We start from the raw sequence: 21,990 nt of genomic DNA on the forward strand, positions 1-21,990 counted from the left end.
TATCATCTGCCAAATTGCTGACTTTATCATAGAGCGAGCATGGATATACTAAGCCCCTCGAACCTGTGAGTAGTCGAGGTGCTGACTAGGACTTATCTCCAGTAACCTGGCCCTGCCACACTGGGACCGGGGAAGTGGCCCCAACCCTAAGCCACCCAGCTCTCACTCAGGTGGATTCTGAAGGCAGACAGGGCCATTGAGAGCAAGTTCAGACTCAGGGAATAAAACTAGGGACCCCTCAAGCAAGTGCTGACTCCTGCTAGCCTTCACAGGAGATGTGGGTTCAGCCAGGCACTCCCTCCATCTGTACATGCCGGGGACCCCTGCAGGCAACATGCACCTGCTTCCCTGACAAGCGCCTCCCTGCTCATGAACATCTGGGGCAAAGGTGGGCTCACAGCCAACACCTGCCCATCTCAGGAGCAGGGCCCACGACTGCTTCTGTGTTCTCGTCCTGAGACCTGTGGCCACCAGCCCTTGGCTGCTCCGTCAGACATTATACGGTACTACTTCACAGCAGGTCCCGTGACCCCACAAATCCAGGATGGATGAAGAGAAAGTGACTGCTGCTTAGCAATCACATAAATACTGTAGCTTTCACTTGGGCCTTGTTTGGTAACACCGTATGTGCCTAGGCTGTACGTGAGAATCTCCAAATGCCGTAGAAATTATCCTGAACTTTGTTTCCCAGTTCATTCATTCATCCCCCAAATATTTAATACCTACTGTGTGCCATGCAACGCACAGAGTACATAAAACAGAAATCCTACACAAAACAGAGAAAGCGCACAGAGAACACAGACATAATATCGCCAAACGTTTGCTGCATAAAAGATTTACAAAGTTATATTTTAACTTAAAACCTTTTAAAAGCTGGAAATAAAGGGATGCTTAATTCAATGACTCCAGTGATTTTCTTTAATCACCATATCTGGGTAAGCAATGGAAAACAAAACGGGACAGGCTAGGTACCTTCAGGACAGGAATGATTGCGCTGTCTCCTGCCACAGATTTCAGGCTTCAGAAGATGCTAAGATCTTTCTATCATCCTTAAAGCTGTATTTTTTCTCTGACAATCTTGCTTTCTGAAATAATGGCTCAGTCCCGAAAAGACTTACGGTTAATTTAAGACGTCTGAGGTTTTCTTTTGGAGAGTGGAGGGGGCAAACGACCTACCAGAAGATGTATGTAATAAGCTTAAGTTATTCCAGAGAAGTTCGTGCACACGTTACGACTTTCTCTGAGGCCAGTGAGCTGCGGGCATCCCTCCAGGAAACACTGAGGCTTCCTGTGCACTAACTCAGATCGCGTCAAAAATACCGAGTTGCAGGGAGGAAAGCAGAGATGATTCCTGGTGCAACATGTAAATGTGATAAGATTTTGAAGGTTTCACTAGCTATTTAAATAACAATGTTGATAGTACAAACTTTGATTTGTGGAAACATCCTTTCTAAAACATCTTGCCCAACGTTTATTAAGTGGCAATGATTAAGAATATTCTTTATTTAGAAGTCAAATAAAGTAGAATGTATGCAATCCTATACTCACTGATATATTACGAGAAGTAGAACTTGTCAAGATCTCTGCTTTGCAACACCAACTCTTAATAAAAGAAACGTCTGTCTATGTAAGCACCTGCGTATTCAAGGATTTTTATTATAACATGTTTATGAAGAGACATGTGTTGGTACCATACATCCCAATGACCGAGGGAAGATGAGAATATCTTAGAGCGAATGGGGGGGAAGGGGGATTTCTTTCATTTAAAATGAAAAAAAAAAAAAGGTCAATAATCAAAGTGCAAAACCACTTGAAGAACGTGATCCTATTACAAGGTAACTTGTAGAACAAAGCAGTCCAGAGAGGCAAAAGGACTGACAAAGAGAAACACGAGTGAGTGAAATTAAATTTAATTCAATACATAGGCACTGCAGTATCCTTTCACTCAGGAATATGCGTTACGCACCGACTGCGGGCCAGGCAATGTCAGGTATGTGGCAATATCAGAACACAAAACATAAAACCTCTGTACCCTCGTGGCACTTCAATTCCCAGCCAGGTACGCTGGCTCACGCCTGTAATCCCAGCACTTTGGGAGGCGGAGGTGGGAGGACCACTTGAGGCCGGGAGTTTAAGACCAGCCTGGGCAACAGAGTGAAACTCCATTCCTACAAAAAACAAAATTAATTAATTGGGTGTGACAGCATGCACCTGTAGTCTTAGCGACTCAGGAGGCTGAGGTGGGAGGATTGCTTGAGCCTGGGAGTTCGAGGTTGCACTGAGCTCTGATTGTACCACTGTACTCCAGCCTGGGCGATGGAGACCCTGTCTCAGAAACTTTCAAATTCCCACATAATTTTTACAACACCAATATACCATGCAACCATCTCCCTGATAAGCTCAATTATTTACTGGTCAAGGCACAAAATGTGAAGATATTATGAGGCACACGCAGGAACTAAACCTGCATGAATTTTTATCTTTTGCTAAAATGAGATTTGAGTGAACTAAATAAAACCACCATGAGTGTTCAAAGGAAAGTAATTGTCAACTGAACTGACACAAAAATTAAAATTTATGAATTGCAGCCAAAATCATGATGGGAACTAAGCTTATAGCACGAAAGGCTCATATTTGAAAAAAAAGTAAGGTCTCAGGTCCATAATCTAAGCTGCCATCTTCAACTCAAAACCAGTAAAAGTACATCACAATGAGCACAAATAAAGGAAACTGAAAACAGAAAGGAGAAAACTCTAGTCACACCAAAAGCCTACGTATAAAAATTCCCAAGGAATCTACAACCGTCAGTCCTAGATCTAATAACTGAGTTCAGCCAAGTCACAGCACACAATCAAATCTTACTCTACATACGGGCAAATTAATATTTGGGACCTAAATTTTAAAAACCACACACTCACAGTAGCTATATAAAAATCGCGTAGGTATAAATCTAACAAAGCACACAGAGGATGTGTATGAAGAAAACCACAAAACGCTAAAGAAAGAAAAGAGCTACATCACCTGAGCCACAAGTCCAAGGAGAATCGGCAACATGGTCAAGACGCCAATTCTCTCCACATTGACCAATAAACTTAACGTAATTCCAGCATAAATCCCGGCAGGACACTGACCTGCAGATGTAAAATTCCAACATAAATCCCGCCAGGACTTTCTGTAGATAAGGCAAGCTAAAAGTTACATGAAAGGGAAAGAAACAGAGGACAATAAATATTCCAATTAAAAAAATTGGCAAAGGTCAGACAGACACTTCAACGAAGTGGATGGACGTAAGCACTAGGAAACTAACAGAACTGCCCACAAAAGAGTGGCAGTGCTACTATACATAAATTTAAAAAACAAAATAAAACTGCAAGGGAGAAACAAATGGAACCAGGGGCTACAAAGATTATCTTATAGTTGGCAGAAAACCATGGAAGCGTTCCTTGCATCTTTCTCTGAGAGCGCCACCTGACCACCCAGGAGACATCGCTGGCAGACCCAGAACCGGTGGACACTAACCACAGCTTCCACGCTGAGAGGAAGGAGTCATTTGAAGAACATCCAGAAACATTCCTTCGGCTCTTACCATTCTGCTGTGCGAACTACCGAGTTAAGTTTGATGGCCTCTATACGAACACCGAGGTCCGCATTTATAATCCACTTTTTCAATCTTTCAGGACAGGACAATCCTCCTTTATCCCCTACCGTTTTCATCACATTTCTATACATACCTGAAAAACTCTGCCACCTACATCAGATGTTTTGTCTAAACACGTTACTGTGACTTACCCTAAATTTACAACCGTTCATTTCAATTCCAAGTCCAAAGACTCATTTCCACAGTAATTATTTGACTCAGAAATTAAATTCCAGCTCCTCATCACACTTAAAATCAACTGCTTTCAACTTCTGGGTTAGAAATACAACTGATCTAATTCTCTAAACACAGGATTTCATGGAAATACTCTCTCTTCATCTCACGACACGTGCGGGTGTCACTTGCAGTCTTCAATCCAACTCCCTGCCACCCAGAGCATGAAAGAGCAGCAAAGAATATTTATCCCCATCTCCTTGGGCCGGAGACCCACAGCATATCAATCACTGTCAAATCACTATTGCGCAAAAATCAGTTCCAACGCCCCATGGAGAATAAAGGCCATGCTGGAAGCTGAGGCCGGCCACCCGCTGATACCCTGGCTACCACGGAACTATTCCAGGCATGAACCACCTGCAAGTCCTGGGGGACAAAGCCAGCATGCAATGTTGCCATCAGACCTGTGAGTAGGATCCCTGGCATGGCCACATTAGCCTGGGAGAGTGAGGACGGGACACGGAAGCTGCAGGGTGACCGTGTTGAGAAGTACCCACGGGCTCCGTGACCAAGTCACAAGTAAAAAGATGAGACGCTTCCTGTGTTCCCATGTTGTGTCACTTTATCACTAAAAATTTAGTGCCCCTTCCTTTTTCCTAAGAAAGCACAAGGCCTGAGTAACAAGTGACCACTAATCTGGTTCTTTTCAGCCTCAACAGAAGGCAACAGCTGCATAAACCAAATCACTAGAACATCACACTTTATGGCTACATCACAGCTTTTATTGCATGTCAAACCCCTCAGCTCCAAGCGGCACTGACCCCAAATTGGACTCCAAGAGAACAGGTGAGCTCTTCAATCTCCATTTCTCAACACTCAAAGCCTTTTCTGTATGAGCTCATGTGACTCTCAGTGCTAAGTTCGTTCGTTCATTCATTCATTTAGCAAAACTGCCGTGAACCCGCGGGATCCCCACCCTGCCCTCCGAGGGATACTGTTCTGCTGGGACCTGTGTCCACACCCACATAATTGCAGCCCAGCACCCTTCCCGGAACCGTGCACACCTCCCCAAAAGAAAACTGTACAGAGAACGGCAACACGTCCAGTCATGCTCGGAGGAGCAATTTCAATCGCTGATGTTTTAAGGCAACAGACTGATAACTGGCACCTCATCAATACAGAGTTACTAACTTTCCAGCAGTGTCTCTAGTCCCTCTACAAGGATATACAGATATATATGCAGGAGCTATCTTAGGAGTTAAAAAGACGCTGTTCAGGGAAACAGGAGAAAGCAAAACGTTTGAGGAACGGTGGGGGGAACGTCCACCTTCTACTGCCACAATTTGTGTTTCAGTGATCAAGCCAAGGTTCTCAACCTTTCCAATCTATTAACCCCCTGCCTGAGGCTCTGGGCTGAACCCCAGCTGCACTTCCTGGCAATAAACAACCTGCCCAACTGTGATTCCTGTGTGCACCTGGCACCAGTGGAGATGGAGCCACCTGCCCAGCTGTGCTTCCTGTGGGTGCCCCTGACGACACAGGAGATGGGGACCACCTGCCCAGCTATATTCCCTCTGGGTGCACCTGAGACTAGTAGGATCCTGCAGCATGTGCCTATACTGACAGCTGCTGCATCACCTCCTGCTGTAAAAGCCCCCTTTCAGAGGTAACAGGACAATGGGGCAGGTTTTTTTCCTGGAGAAGTAAAGAACCTGAGAAATCCAGAGATTTGAGAAATCCAGGGGATTACCAACACAAGTGACAAAGAAAAGGAGGCTGTGACATCTACACGACATGACATTTGGCAACACGAGAGTGTACTGGTATTCCCAGAACCACCTCACACTGCATGGCATTGACATGTTTCCCATGCTTGTTACCTTCGGACGACACATTCAGGTAACCTTGACTTGCTAGGTTGCAGGTGGAGAGAGACTCCTGGAGACCACCAGGTGGAGCCAAGCCTCCATTATCTCCTGCTTGCAGCACTTCTGCATGAAGCTAACGCCTCCAAATATGCGTAAGATTTACGAACAGCAGACAAGCTCCATGACATCTTCTGAGAGGGAAGCTGTGCCATGTCAGGGGTTGAGACAGCAGCAGCAAAGGAGATCAGCATGAGTACTGGGGAGACTCAGCCAGGAAATCTCGGTGTGTGTAGCCCTGGGGTCTGAGGCCTCCAACTGTCCATGTGGCTCCCACAGCTCAAGTCCAGCGTGTGGTCATGACCCAGGGCAGGGCCACTCACAGAGCACAGTTCATCTCAAATATGATGGGGATGCTGAATGATCCACCAACATACCGGAAGAGAATCGCCAGAACTCACATGCAGAAGGCATGGATCAGACCACTCCCAGCAATACACACGCCCTCACCACCCTGCAGCTGCCTCCTCCCGCCCCCACACACAGCAGCCTCCTGGGACAACATCCTACTTGCCGGCCACAGCCTGGAGCCCCCAAAGCATGGAGGGGTTTAGCGAGCCACACAACATTCCCCCTTCACACCTGGGAAGTCAGCCCCTCACTGAAGTGGGTCCTGTACCCGCCAGCTGTGCATGATCAGAGGTGTGAGGTCATGGACCTGGTCACCCGCTGTGCACGATCAGAGGTGTGTAAAGTTCCAGACCTGGTCACCCGCTATGCACAATCAGAGGTGTGAGGTGATGGACCTGGCCACCCACTGTGTACGAATAGAGGTGTGTGTGATTAGCGACCTGGTCACCAGCTCTACACAATCAGAGCCATGCGAGGTTACAGACCTGGTCACCAGCTACACCCAATCAGAAGCTTTTGAGGTTAGGGACCTTGTCACCTGCTGTGTCCAATCAGAGCCAGGCAAGGTTACAGACCTAGTCACCAGCGGCGCCCAATCAGAAGTTTTCGAGGTTCCGAACCTGGTCACCCACTGTGCGGGAACAGAGGTGTGCGAGGTTAGGGTCCATGTGCGTGGTGATGGACCTGGTCACCAGCCAAGACACTTGACATTTCCAGGGTCATCCCGGCTTCCTTCAAAACTTGAAAAGTCTTTAGATATTTCCCAAAAGCTCATCCATCTTTGAAAATGATATGCGTGTGCACAGGTGATACCGATGACTGAAGATTGAAGGTTAGAGCATTCCAACCCTCTGCCCATGTCCCATTCCATCTGCGAAAACTTGAGCATAAACATCCCCCTCTCTGAAGCTCCCTGAATCCCGTGGCAGGCCTGGGACTCAGGTCCAGTGTCCTGTCAGTTACACTGAACAAAATGTAATTCAACACTGGCCATGTGCCTTATGCTTTAAACGTCTAAAAACCACATAGAAACCTCCCAAAGAACTACAATCTATGAAAGCTTTCATGGCTAGTATTTTAGGAAGACGGACCAGTCTTGATCTAAATCAAAGCCGACACTGCCCAAATTAACTCTGACCCCAGCTTCGTGCAAAGACAGCCATCGCCTGGCCGTCGGTGTGACCAGCAGCCTGGGCACAGACAGGACCAGCTCCGGTCCATCCCTGCACCTTAAGTGGGCTTCTGAGCTGCTGTCCATGACCAGTGATGGTGACACCCAGAGCAGCTTTCCAGGAAAGCAGTAAACCTTTCAGGTCCTCACCTCACGAGGATGGCCATGTATAAATCAACCGCCTTTGTTACTGCCCTGCCATTCCCAAAGAGGGAGTGGGTTAAACTTCTTCCTCCTCCACATGCCCAACAAAAGGCACACCTGCCCCAGCACGAGGCTCATCTACTTATTCCCGAGAAACTCACACAACCCACAGAGGCCGTGCGCAATCAGAGGCCGCAATCAGAGACTGAGTACAATTGGAGATCACACACAATCAGAGGCTGCACAGAGACCACACACAATCAGAGACCACACACAGAGGCCACGCAGAGGCCAGAGGCCATAATCAGAGACCACACAAAATCAGAGGCTGCACAGACAACACAATCAGAGGCTGTGCATAATCACAGGCCACGCACAATCTCTGCAACCTCATCAGAAACTGTTTCTGACCATTCACCTGAGGCCACCAAGTTTAAATGAGAGGCCCAGGCTTTAAAAGACACAAGGAGTTCTCTGAAGGCAGACTCCGTGCATTCCACTATCAGCACCATTTGTGCCTGTCACTGTCAGGAAGAACCACAACCACGTATCGTTGCCCTTGCAGTGCAGGGCGCTGCGTTTCTCCCCCTTTCCAAGCCCGCCGCAGCTCCTGGCGACCCAGGGCCTCTGCTCAGCCAGGCGCCCCCAAGGCCTTCCTCCCTCACCTCACAGGGGAGCTGTTGCAGCCGGGCTTTCTGGCTCATCACTCCAATTCAATCACTTACACCCTCATTCCAGGCTGAAAGTCTCTTCTGAAAATATCCAAATCTCACCCACGTCAGGCTCCATCTTTTCCCTAGAGCTGCTCCCCCTCTGCAGAGCAGCAACTCTGGTGCCCGTGCAGCCGGGGCCTGGGGGCAGATCCGTGGGTTCAGAGTGCCCAGCCCCTCAGCCCCTCTGTGAGTCCCCTTACTCCCTGCTCCCTGGCATTAATGCCCTCCATCCTCAATTTCCTGATAGGCAAAAGGGGGTTAATTTTAAGAGTGCTAACCGAATTGGATCACTTAACACCACGTCCGGCCCAGAACACCCTTTGATCAATGACAGGTATTGCTACGCTGTTACCACTGCGCTGCTTCCGGTTTTCCTGTGAGCCCTTTAGGCTCTTTGCCGTAAAGACCACTCAATGGTCCTGTCCATGCCTGTCTGTGGCAGATGGACAGGCGAGTGGCCGATGCACACGTGTGATGCTGAATGGGATCGTTCAAAGCTGGCCCCGCGTATTTTGGTCAACGTAAGGAAAACGCCGCCCGTGCTTGCTTGCTGTCGCCCTGCGGTATCCAGTAGGAGACGCTTAAAGGCAACTGCGCCACACCTACCTTCTTGGAAGGAGACGGCAAGACCAGATTGGCTGGAGCTGGGAAGTTGTGCGCTACAGATCAGGGCTGCGTGACCCAGGGAAGGCATCACTCGAAATACCTGCTGGAGGGCGGCCAATCCGACCCGACCGTCCACCTCCAGTGTCAGCCACGGGGCTCCTCTTGATGTGTCATCCTGATCACCCCTCACAGAGCAAATGAGCCTTTGACTTCAGCCTGTCCTAGGTACAATACCGACTCCCACCTCCCACGTCCTGAACCAGCCTGTCCCGGGGATTGCTGTGGACATAGAGGAGCAGGCCCAAGACATCTAGTGGCATTTCCTGGCAAGGACACTCACGATGCTTGACCGTAAAACTCAGGGTCAACTGGTTTTTCGGACAGACTGGAATTTACTTGTGGCACGCATGGCTTCTGATTGACCCAGGGATGGGCAAGGAGGCTGACGGAAAACCCACTGTGACTGCGCCAGGCATTCCTGCACACAACGACATCTTCAGACTCGGGCGGCGTCCTAGTCTTACAATCAAATCGAAGCCCACAGAAACGAGGGAGCTTGTCCAAGACCTGCAAAAAGTATGTGGACAGCTGGCATTCAACTAAGTCCTTCCCTGGATCCATCCATGCTGCTCCCGGCCCCTACTCCCACCACCCCGCCATAGCCCCCGATAGACACAGCAGGTCTGAACATCCGGCACCCCAAAAGCAGAGTAGGGAGCAGAGTCGGCTTCCGCAGGGGGAACTCACATGCAGCCCACTCCCCTTCTTGCCGAATGCCTGGGGACTCTATGCGCTAAGGTCTGCAGATGTGGCCTCACTCTGCGCCAGGAGATCCAGGTGGCAGGCAGCGTTTTGGAGAGTGCGCCTCTAGACAGGAGAGAGGCATCTGACAGGGCTCGTCGGCTGATCCATGAGACACAAGACACCTGAGAGAAGGGCCGACAAACCCCACAAAGTCGCTGCCCACGCTTCGGACAGGTCTTGCTGCAGACTGTGGTTCTCGTCAGGCGCGAGGAAGTTTCCCAGGGCAGGAGCTCTCGTTGCACAGCAAAAGCGGCACAGGCGATGCAGCAGGGCGTACTTCAGCCCAGGGCTCAGGAACCACGGGGTGCAGCGCGGCCTGCAGCAAACCAGACACATCAGAAGCGAAACTCCCACCTTTTACATTCAGTGACATTGAACGTAGCGAGTTATCTGTAGCAATGATCCTCCTGGGGGACCCGTACAGCATGCATGACCACCAACACTGACCACGAGTACTTCCTAGATCCTGGGGGCTACCCCACTTTACATGCACGGTTCCATTCACAAATCTATGTGGGGCAGTTGTTAGCCCCAGCTTAGAGATGAGAAAAACGCTGCTGGAAAAGTTAAGTGAGAAAATCAGACTTCAGCACACCTGCCATCTCCAAGCCCCCTACTACTGTATGTCCTAGGGTCTCAAGGTTGGGTGTGCGGCATTTTAAGTGACTAATCATAGGTGGTTTTCTTCTCTTCTACACTTGTTTAGCCTGTACGCGCAGGTACATGCTCTGCTGCAGGTGCACTGTCGTACGTGGACCAGCAACGCTCTTTTCTGCTTCAGGTTCTCGTCACTGCCTTCCGGAAAGCTCTCGCCTGCTTTACAGCCATGCCAGGTAGCCCTGGTCAGCTGCACAGTCAAATTCCTGCAGTGTCAGAGCTAAGTGCTGGCTGAGACTTTAACAGCGAAGACAGCGGAGTAATGGGGATAAACTGAACAAAACTGTATTGTAACGCAGATGTAGGTCTAGAAGCAAAAGAAGCTGACACCCCTAAGAGATCAGGCCACTGCGTCTCACTATGATGTTAATAGCAGCTTGCTGTTTCCAGTGCCTCCCTGTGCCAGGGTTTCCAGTCAGCGTTTGTGTTTAACTGCTCCTGGGCTACCTGATCAAAGCTCTGCAGAGATCAGGCATATCTAAATTGACCCGGTATTTGACCATAGCAAAGTCATTAGCCTTCGAGATGCATTTGAAACATCAACTTGCGTTCTTCAAGAGGTTTAAGACACACATAAGTCTTTCTTGCCATGCTCAACACACACAGCCGGCTGTTTCTGAAGTCAGTGTTTCTGGAACAAAAGCCTTGGCCTGCCCCAGTGAACATTCACAATGAGCACACTGTCGCGAGGCTGCTTGGCCAACCAGCAGGGGGCAGGAGAGAGCCACAGGGGCCACGTGGGGTCTCTGCAAACCCCTCTCACTCCCTCAATCGAGGGCGGTGCCTCCTGCCAATCCAGCGGCTTCCTCCAAGGGGAAGAGGCCTCTTCAGCTGCCACCGCACTGATTTCAGGCGGCTCAGCCAATGGGGCAACAGATTCAACAGAGTTCCATGTTGTTAAAGGAAAACTTGTGTTACCAGGCAACCTTAGGGTCAGATTCAACGAAATATAACCAACAACATTGCTTCCAAAACAACATGCTACTAGTGTCTTATCCTTCAATGCTGCTTAAACACGGAAAAGTATGAGGAAAAAAGAACATGGCACTTACTTCTTAAAAAATAACCCCTCTTCCAGGTTCATTTTACCCATATCAGAAAGACTTAGAACTGTGGATTGCCTACAGGAACGCGGAGTGAGGGTGGATCCCCACGCTGACCCAGCCTCACCCCAGGTCAGTCATCCCCCCACCATGGGGTTCACACCTCTCCAGGCCCTGTCACCTCATGAAGGAAAGGTAGCGTCTCTGAGCTCTCTTCGCAGGAAGCACCCAAACACGAGCTAGAGACACAGACACACCCACAACTGCTTTGAAATCCTGAACATATTTAAGGACTTCATTATAAGTTTTTTAAAACGGTAAGAACAAAGTGAGCCTGGTTTTAACGTCTCAGCCACAATAACACCGTGTACATCTGTCTTTTACTGCTTGTTCCTTCTCCGGCAGCTGCTGCCTGGCTGGCCGACTGCAGAAGAACAGCCTCTGGTACTCCCAGGAAGCCCTCCGTAAAAGCGTGACCACCACGATCACGTCTCAGGACGCCGCACACGTTAGGGTCGCCCACAGACCGCCATTCCCACTGCCTAGAAGGCACTGAACGGGCCTCCTGCTCTTTGTCAATGTCAACCTTCCTAAGCTATGTTGTGTTGAAAATTTTTAACCGCAGTCCACACATACTTCTTTGTGTCTTGCTTTTATCGTAGAGGAATATTTTTATGGAAAATTAAGCTTGCAAAGTTGAAGGGTTTTCTGAAAGTCGACTCCTGGAAGGAAAAAAAAATGGGCCAGATGTGGTGCTCACGCCTTTAATCCCAGCAGTTTTGTAGGTTGAGGCCAGGAGATTGCTTGAGCCCAGGAGCTCGAGACCAGCCTGGAAAACATGGCAAAACCTTGTCTCTACTAAAAATATCAAAAAAAAAAAAAAAAAAATAGCTGGGCGTGGTGACATGTGTCTAGTCCCAGCTACTCAGGAAGCTGAGGTGGGAGGATCACCTGAGCCCAGGAGGTGAAGGCTGCAGTCAGCCAAGATTTCCATCACTGCACTGCAGCTTGGGCGACAGAGTAAGACACCGTCTCGAAAAAACAAAAAGCAAGAACAACTGTATAAATCATTATAGAAGGGAGCTGGCCGGGCGAGGTGGCTCACGCCCTGTAATCCCAACACTTTGGGAGGTCGAGGTGGGCAGATCACCTCAGGTCAGGAGTTTGAGACCAGCCTGGCCAATATGGGAAAACCCCATCTCTAATAAAAATACAAAAATTAGCGGGGCATGGTGGTGGGTGCCTGTAATCCCTGCTACTGGGGAGGCTGAGGCAGGAGAATCACTTCAACCCAGGAGGCGGAAGTTGCAGTGGGCCGAGATTGCGCCACTGCACTCCAGCATGGGCAACAAGAGCGAGAGTCCACTTCAAGAAATAAAAATAAAAATGAAGGGAGCTAATGTTTTTCATTTAAGGGAAGGAAAAGAACATTCAGTATTTATACCTCTCACGCACACATCTGCAGTGGTGTCCTAAAGTATTCAATATACACACTCCTACAAATATAGCTCAAAACTACTCACCAAGTTACATGCTAAAAGCACATGCATTGTAAGAATGCTACATTATATTTTTTAAGCATCTGTATCCAATATTTTAGCATACTGGCAGTTTTCCCTTCAGGTGCTGTATGCCTAAATTATTACATGTTTAGTCATTCATTTTAGAATTTATGACTTGCTTTAGGCGAAAAATATGTTTAAACATAAGCTACTAAATTAATGACTTAGGGGAAAAGTTACTAAGTTAACTTGGAAGTTAAACTTTGCAAACTGAATTTGTTGGACCTCATGCAAGCTAGACGATCAGTTTTTTAAATTGTTTGTTGTGTGTTTCCCTCGAGGATGGAAATCTCTTTACTCTCATCCACTGTGCACACTGCAGCCCCGCCTCTCATCCACCGCGCCACACTGCAGCCTGCAATTCACCCTGTACCACGCTTTCCACACCTTACCTGAAAGTCACTAAGTATAACCAAGAAGGAAATGAAAAGCAGATAAATGACCTCCACCCCCACATTTAGCATGCAAATGTTAAAAGTTCATCAAAGTAAAACCAAAAACCCACGTTAGCTCACGACTGTAACTGGGAGAGTTATGTACATGGCAATTTGAAAAGTCTAGTTAAATAAAAACCTAATTGAGACTCTCAATACATACAGTTTATACAAAAAGACATCTGCAAACATTGACAGTGAGGAGAGGACTTCACTCTGCATCCAGCCTGTCCTGGAAGCCACGGCCAAATGCCAGGTTGTATGGATCCGAAAAGCAGAGAAAAACAAGTGTTGAAATGTGTACAGTCTCAGCAATGTACAGATTCGATGTAGGATGCTCAGAAACCTTGAATTTTCAATCAGAAAACAACAATATGAACAAGTTTCCCAGCAGTGCCCACCTTCTGCCTACGGCACGTGTAACAGGAACGCTGGCCACCTCCGGGGGGACAGAGGCTTCCTGGTCACATTCGCTCTGGCAGCCGCACAGCTGGCCCACCACAAACACCTGGCTAATACTGAAGAACCACTCGCTCCCTGGGCTTTGCTCACTCTAGCCGGGAGAGCATATTCACAGAGTACTTTATCAACTGAGTCCTCGTTCAATGCGTCAAGCTTGTAGAAGGCAGGGCAACCCCATTCCTCGCCCAATTAAGTGAACTGAGCAGAGCAACTGCCCCCAGTTGGACGGCACTCAGTCACGACAGCAGGAGCCACTGTTCACAGGGCGCTGGCTTCGTGCCGGGAACAGTTTCAAGCGTCTTTTCTCTGTCCGAGGAATATGCACTGCAACCCTGTGGGGCCGTTTGCAACGTCCACCAGAGTTCTGAGGCAGCCAAGTCCATGCTGTCTGTGGGCCTCGCCACGTGGCCGTCCACATCCCCTGCAGACCAGACCTCACTACAGGGACGGCGGGTTCCAGGGCTGCCTTGAGGCACATGCTCCCTTCGCCACCTCCTCCTGGCCCCTGACATCAACCCTCACCACTGCTGCCAACACTTGATTTTCTCATGGCTCCTGAGGGGCCTGTTCTGCTCTTCCCTGCTCCCTGCGTCCGGCTTGGAGGGTGCCCACATCAACGCCAATGCCAAAGCTCACGTAATCACCAACCCTTCCACGGGGCTTGATGCCTAGGAGTCTCAATATCAGAAAGTCAGATTTCTGTGCTTGTTGGAGAATTGCTTCCCATTGTAGAAGTGAAGGAGATAAAATTCTAGGTGCCTGCAATAACATCATTTCCACAACGAAGCCACTTCTGTAGCACAAAACAAACAAAAAAAAAGCTTTTTTAAAAACTTCTTTTATATAAGCTAAATACAATTTAATTTTTACATCCACGTTCTCATCAGCTCCCACCTGGCGAGCAGGCAAATAGTAATTTTCAAAGAAACAAATTGTTCCATAAATTTAACACTTAGCATTTTCACTATTAAGCAAGAATTATCCCAAAAATACACGAAGATCTTGTTCTCACCTTCAAAAATTGATTGTCACACAGTGAAATAGCACTTAATGCAAAGGAATTTTCTTTTCAGGTTTCTGTTCTGGAAAAGAAAAAAAAAAAAGATTTCTGGCAAAGAGATAAACACTAATTATGTCATAATCCAAAATGTTTCCGGGAAAAATAATGTCATCCAATTAGTTCTTTGAAGTGTTACAAATACAGCTGAGTTTTAATAGTAATTTGTCCATAATTATCAAAAGAATCTTTTAAAATCTTAATACTGAAAGAATAACCATAAACGGATATAAAACACAAAGCAGAAGGGTTAAAATTTTGGGGTAGATTTTGGCCCATATTTTTAACATATGCATAGTGATTTACCTAGCTGAAGCTTATCCGTCTCCTCCTAGGCTCTTCAAGACTGATTTTCAAACATAGACTGGCTTTTGGTACATGAAGGCAGCTTTAAAAGATGTCAGGATCAGGCTGGGCACAGTGGCTCAAGCCTGTAATCCCAGCATTTTAGGAGGCCAAGGTGGGCCGATCACTTGAGGCAAGGAGTTTGAGACCACCCTGGACAATATGGCAAAACCCAGCCTGTATTAAACATTTTTGTAATTAGCCAAGTGTGGTGGCACACACCTATAATCCCAGCTACTTGGGAGGCTGAGGCAGGGAGAACAGCTTGAACTCAGGAGGCGGAGGTTGCAAGTGAGCCAAGATCGCACCACTGCACTCCAGCTTGGGCCACAAAGTGAGACGGTCTCAAACAAGAACTTAGCCCTCAGGAAAAGCGTTGAGCACCACCCACCCCAACCAACCCAAGGAAACACATGGCAATCGTTATCATCTGATTTTGACACAATAAAGTTCTATTCCCTTCTTTAAACACAATGGTAAACACCTGCCGTCAGTCCACAGAAACTGCCAGGACCCAGTAACACTGGACTAGCAAGATTAATGGGCCACGTATGCAGGGTTCAGCTGCAGAAAGTGAAGACACCAAGAATGGTGTGTGCTCAAACCAGATTCCTTGCTTTCGGGGTGGAGGGGCTTCCCAGGAAGATCTAGTCCAGCGGGATGGTTTCCACTTCCACCGAGAGGAGGAAACAGAGGGTTTCCTGAGGGCACTGACAGGACTTGGGTCTCTGCCCCTTTGTCCTCTGTCCTATTATGGGATGAGGGTGGGCTGAAGGCAGGTTCTCCCTACATCTTCCGGGCAGGAGAAATGGAGCTGACAAGAGGACGATGGCTTTTCCAAAACATTCTCATGTTTATAACCTGTTATCAACCTGTTTTCCCTGGAGATCAGTGAAGCAGCATCATTGATTCTCTTCCATTAGGGACAACCCGGTGTTACGGGAGGCAGGAGACAGCATGCAAGCTGGGTCAGCCTCTGTGCTGTTCTGAGTCAGTCACTTGTGTCTGATCCTCAGCGTGCTCGTCTATCAAATGCACGGCCCCACAGACCCAGTGACTTTCAACCAGAGTTCCATGGAGGTTGCCCAAGGACAGGGAGGGGGAAGAGGAGGGAGGCGGGGGGAAGAGGGGGAAGAGGGGGAAGAGGAGGAAGTGGAGGAAGTGGAGGGAGGGGGAAGAGGGGGAAGTGGAGGGAGGGGGAAGAGGGGGAAGTGGAGGGAGGGGGAAGAGGAGGAAGAGGAGGGAGGGGGAAGAGGAGGAAGAGGAGGGAGGGCGAAGAGGAGGAAGAGGAGGGAGTGGGAAGAGGAGGAAGAGGAGGGAGGGGGAAGAGGAGGAAGAGGAGGGAGGGGGAAGAGGGGGAAGAGGAGGAAGAGGAGGGAGGGGGAAGAAGAGGAGAAGGGAAGAAGACGAAGAGAAGGGAAGAAGACGAAGAGAAGGGAAGAAGACGAAGAGAAGGGAAGAAGATGAAGAGAAGGGAAGATGAAGAGAAGGGAAGAGGAAGAGAAGGGAAGAGGAAGAGAAGGGAAGAGGAAGAAGAGGGAGGAGGAAGGGGAGGAAGGAAGAGAGGAAGGAAGAAGGGAAGGGGAAGGAAGAAGTGGAAGGGGCGGAAGTGGAAGGGGCGGAAGTGGAAGGGGCGGAAGGGGAGGGGGCAGAAGGGGAGGGGGCGGAAGGGGAGGGGGCGGAAGAGGAGTGTGGAGGGAGCAGTGTGCAGGGAGGAGTAGAAGGGGGGTTCTCTGAGGAGGAGGACCAAGTTTCTGAGGTGTCTTGGAGTCAGAGTTGGCAGTGGCTTGGGCTCTAGGCCCTCTCTTGCATAGTTTTAGGCTTTAACTATTTGTATTTGTGGACTCTTTAAAAGATTTAATTTGAAGAAAACCGGAGTTGGGGATACCTTGCTTCTAAAACACAATTTCTCAAGCCTGAGACTAAGTGCTAGGAATTGCTCATTCTGTTTCCATCATTTCCTCCTATTTAAAATCAGCTGCACACCCCCAATCTCCCTTCAGTGTAAACACCACCTTTTCCGAGGATCTCAAACGGCAGAGCGAGCAGCCCGTGACCCCGGCCGTGGGCACGAGGAGCGAAGAGCAGACGTGTGGTGAGGGCTACGGACGACATGAGAGGCAGAGGCCCGGCACCTCCCTGCACGGGCTGTGCTCCTCCAGGCCTAAAGGACACCCTCGCCTCGGGTGAACAAGCAGCACAAACTATCAACACTTATTCCAAAAGAATAGGAAGAAAATTCAAACGAAGTTAACACAGTTATGCCAACACAACGCTGCAGCAGCCCAGAAACAAGAGGACCAGTGAGCCTGAGGTGGGTGGTTCCAATAGCGGGACAGTGACGTTGGCATTAGGGCTTTTTGACAAAAAAAAAAAAAAAAGACACAAAAGGTAACATGGGACACCCATTATTTCCTGCCAGTGGAAAGACACCCACAGGCCTCCAGATGCCAACGGCCCCCTGGGAACGAGCTCACGCAGCGCCTCGGGTCTTCACACAAGTCGGCACGTGGTGTCCTCAGCAACCCCGCCCATGACACACACACCACACTTGACTCCCTTACCTGAGGGTCCAGGGGAATGGCAGGAAGTTCTCGGAGGACCGGGCATCCTGTGAGGGCACTGCACGACTATGCATCTCAGAGGGGCCCCCGGGCAGGTGCTCTCTCTCCAAAGGATGAGCCGGATCCTGACCACACGCAGATCGCGCTGGCCTCCAAGCGGAGCGCCAACATCTCACGTCCAAAGGGATGCGCAGGTGCCTGCTGCGCGTGGAGCCCAAGCCCCTCCCAGAGCTCAGGACGAATCCAGTGTCCAGGCCTGGGGCCGTCACCAGCCAGGAGAGGCGTCCAGGTCACTTCCCAGCGATAGCAATGGGAAGTAACAACTCAGGCCCATCAGGGGCTTCCTCACTATGCGGGTGTTAGAAGTAGAGACAGAGGTTCAGGTCTAATGCCACAAACATCGACGGATCCCATGGAAATGCGGGCGCAGCCCCTCCATCCCAACAGCACGCCTGGCTGCTCCATTCTGCTCCCACACACACGTCCCCACCCAGCCAAGCCCCTTCTCCTTTTCCCCACTGGATTCATCAAATCACACCTCACTGTCCTTGGCAAATGTACCATTAATTTACTTACTGCCCAGTAGAAAAGCACACTTCTAGTTAACATGACACCCCCGCTATAATAGAACAAGCCACTCAGGCAATGGTGTTTCGTTACAGCAGCCTGAGCTACCTGAGATGACGATGCTCACCGTCCTACAGAAACGGCTACTCCCCTCTCCCAGAAAGAGGGGCTTAATTAAAATCCCTGTCTCTCCTCGCGGCCACCACAGATCTCACTCCCCCACCCCGTAAGCCAGCAGTTGCTAGGATTAAAGGAAACAGAGGATCGTTTTAGACCAGACCATCCATGTCGGTCCGAAGCCTGTAACTTTGCCCACTTCCATGGCGGCTATGTCACCGCATTCCCCATGCCAGCTCTGTGTCTGCACTGTGTAACAGGCTCTACACAGACTCCTCTAGCTGCCATCTAGCACAGCCATTTCCCCTTCTCCTTTGCAGGTTGTCCTTCGATATGCAACCCCCAACCTTTCTGCAACCCAAGGCCTTCCTGGCATTCGGGGTGAGCTCAGCCATGTACTGGAGTCCTTGACTCAGGTAACCCAGGCCAAAGGTGTTGGCACCAACGATCTACTGGCTGTGGGGTCTGCACAGTCACTAGCTGCCCCAGCCACATCAGGGCCCGGGAGGGGAAGCAGAGGAAGCTGTGAAACTTCCAACAGTCATACGGGAACAGGGGCCCCTGGAATGAGGAGGATGCCATGGAAGGAAATTCAGAGAAAGAAAGAGCCCCAAGGCTGGATGGGTCATGCCCAAAGCCTGCAATGCTGAATTTTCTAGGTTTCTGAACTCAATCACTGACCCACACAGCACGTGTTTCCTGAGTGCTGACCCCGCATGGCATTGGATATGGCAATAAAGTAGGACCCCCACTTCCCCCTTCCCCGACACATACACAGGGCCTCCGTCCTTATGGGAAATCAGGCCTGGGCGCCCAGCTGGCACCGTGAGCCTGGGAAGGGGACCGATTCAGACGGACAGTGGGTGCAGCCTTGCCAAAGCCCAGCAGTCACCTGCACTGCCACAGCCAGGCTGAGTCCGGATCAGCCGCACAGAAACCTGACCCTCTCAAGGGCACGCCTGAGCTCATTAGGGACAGACACCGTCTCTTGCTTATCTCCAACACTTTCTCTGCATGTCTGCTTACACACGGATGACACAGTCTCGGAAGCACAGTTATGATTCTGGAGACAGATCCCAAGCCTCCCCCTGCTCCTCTCCGTGGTGCCATTGATGGGGAGGGGCCGGTATGGCCACGAGACCACACACCCACAGTCACCCTGCCACGGAGACGCGGGCCTTCGACGGTTACTTCTGCCAAAGAACCCTGCTGCGTCTTGGAGCACACCATGGTGGACGGGAAGCTCCACCCGGAGAAACAGCGATACTTCTCCCCAGAGCCAACGGAGGGCACCCCCCACCCTGCATTCAGCAGATTACTTACATTCTGGAAAACATCTGAATGAATGGGGAACACTAAAATGAAAAGGTCACGCTAGAAAGGTTAGAAGTCTGTGTGAAGTCTCAGGAGGTCCAAAGATTTCTGAACCAAGACTGCTGTGGTCAACAAGCTTACAGGGAAAGTTTCCACATGGGCCTTCAACAACCAACGCTCAGCAGGGAGGAGCCACGTTCTGCGCAGAACCTCAGAACCAGAACGTCGGACACCACAAAGTCACAACAGAGCCAACAGCAACTGAAATACAGCGCTCTCCTAAGATGTGTGCGTTACCTGCAGAAAGTCACTACACATTAAGACGGGGGAAGAAAAGGATAAGGTTAGAAACACATTTGAAGTAATTTCTGCATACAAAAAATTTCTACATCGACTGGCTTTCTTTCTGGGAGTAACAACTTTTACATGAGATGCACATCCCAGTTGGAAGGAGTTTGGGTTTTCCGTGGGCAGAGACAAGGGCTCTCCAAGAAATGTGAACCTTTTCTCAATCACTGAGCCGCGTATCCTGAGGCCACCCTGGCCTCCCTGATCACCTCCCTGCTCTGCCTCCAGCCAGCTCCTTCCAGCACTCACCCTGCTGCTCCCAGAGCCTGCACTGGCCCTGCTGTCAATCTTCTACTGCTGTCAATCTTCCATTTTAGGGCAAATAAGTTGGAGACTAGAAAGTTATAAGACCCCTTGACTGTTTAAAAATTTGTCTTCTCAGAAAACAAAGAATACTAATTCTACTTTTATGGTTTAATGTGTTGCCGCCATCTGCATGTCGATGGATATGTGTTTTTATATATATTTTACTCAATATTTATAAAAGCATTCACTGTTGGCTACATTCAGTTTAATTATATTTGATGTAAGAAGATTTAATTTCAGTGAATTCAGGCACTCAAAATTTAAGCCTTCTGACATCTATTAATCAAATGGAAAAATGACAGGTAGATACTACAAAAATCAAGAAGTGTTTAATATAAATCCTGGACTTTTAGATATTTCCACAAATGTAATGTATACATTAGTACACGACTTTGAGCATTTTTACAACTCTCTGAACTCAAATTCTATTCTTAACTTTTATTGGTAAATCGACATCCATATGTGATTTTAAGCAGCTCAAACATCAGCTCTTAAAAACAACCAGAAATGCTGCGGGCAAATCCCACCGAGCAGCAAATAACGGAACTGCACCCAACAACCCAGGTACCTCCCCTGAGGCATCTGGAACTTGAAGATTACGAGCAGCCTTTGGTTTCTGAGGTGCCCAAGAGTGGGGACTCCCAACTCCCCAAGTCTAAGAAGGTCTCAGCGATAAGGACAACTGATCAAAAAGTCATCCCTGCCGGCTCCCTGCCATGGGCTCCTCCTTGCCTGCCCTCAGCCACGTGCTTACAAGATCTCACTTCCTCTCTGTCCCGCAAAGCCTGACTCCGGAGATTCCAAGCCCTACTGCTTTCTGGGATGTGGCCATGGATGTCAACTGCACCTGTAAGGGGAGAAGCTGGTCAGGATACAGGATCCTGGCCATCCTGGCAGCGCTCAAGCTGATACTGTCACTTTGTAGTGAGTTACTTAATGCAAAGGTTTAACTTTGAATAATTTAGATATGTGTATTCTAACAGGGAAATTCTGAACGTAGAACACAGGCCACACCCTCACACAGATACTGTCTGGCCAGTACTCTTTTGTTTGCCTTTTCAATAGACGTTTTTAAAAGCAATTTTCGGTTCATAGCAAAATCAAGAGGAAAGTACAGAGAGTCCTCACGTATCTCCTTTCCCAGCACAGGCACAGCCTCCATCATTCTCCTGCCCTCGCCGGACCAGCATGTCTGTATGACCGACAGACCCGCATCAACATGGTACCACCACCCACAGTCCACAGCTCACACGAGGACTCGGCCTGCTGCTGCTCACTCTGTGGGTTTCACAGACGTGGAACGGCATGGATCCCCCATGAAAGCCCCACCTGGTGTTGTTTCCCACCCTACACATCCCCTATGCTCCTCCCATTCATCTCTCCCTTCCCCAACCCCTGGCAGCCTCTGACTGTCTCCACAGCTTTACCTTTTACAGACTGTCCTGTGGTTGGACTCAGACAGCAGGCAGCCAGTCCAGATTGGAGACTCACTTAGCAACATGTGTTTAAGATCCTTCCGTGTCTTTTCATGGCTTAGGGGTCCAGTTCTTTTTAGTGCTGAGTTTGATTGCTCCTGTTGTCGGAGAGCTTAGTTCCAAGGAAAACCACCACGCTGCCTCCCACAGCCGCTGCCCCACTTCCCCCAGTGATGAGGGAGGGTCCTGATGCTCACACACCCACCAGCACATG

The 21,990-nt window shown here is 49.3% G+C and overlaps 1 protein-coding gene across 7 annotated transcripts in view; it reads right to left on the reverse strand.

Annotated features, from left to right (window-relative positions):
- LOC139361431 (disco-interacting protein 2 homolog C-like) overlaps nt 1-21,990 on the reverse strand; it is a 95,671-nt gene that overhangs the window by 29,003 nt on the left and 44,678 nt on the right. Inside the window, exons 4-7 of one of the 7 annotated variants that reach the window (XR_011619001.1) lie at nt 14,696-14,765; nt 13,623-14,476; nt 9,469-9,841; nt 7,994-9,288 (exon numbers count right to left, since the gene is read on the reverse strand). The exons of the other annotated variants lie outside the window; for them this stretch is intronic. The gene's annotated coding sequence lies outside the window, so the exon portion shown is untranslated. Of the gene's footprint in view, nt 1-7,993; nt 9,289-9,468; nt 9,842-13,622; nt 14,477-14,695; nt 14,766-21,990 lie in introns of those variants that run through there. 7 annotated transcript variants of the gene reach the window in all.

The sequence above is a fragment of the Macaca nemestrina genome, unplaced genomic scaffold, assembly GCF_043159975.1.
Source record: "Macaca nemestrina isolate mMacNem1 unplaced genomic scaffold, mMacNem.hap1 Scaffold_49, whole genome shotgun sequence".
Classification (NCBI taxonomy): Eukaryota; Metazoa; Chordata; class Mammalia; order Primates; family Cercopithecidae; genus Macaca; species Macaca nemestrina.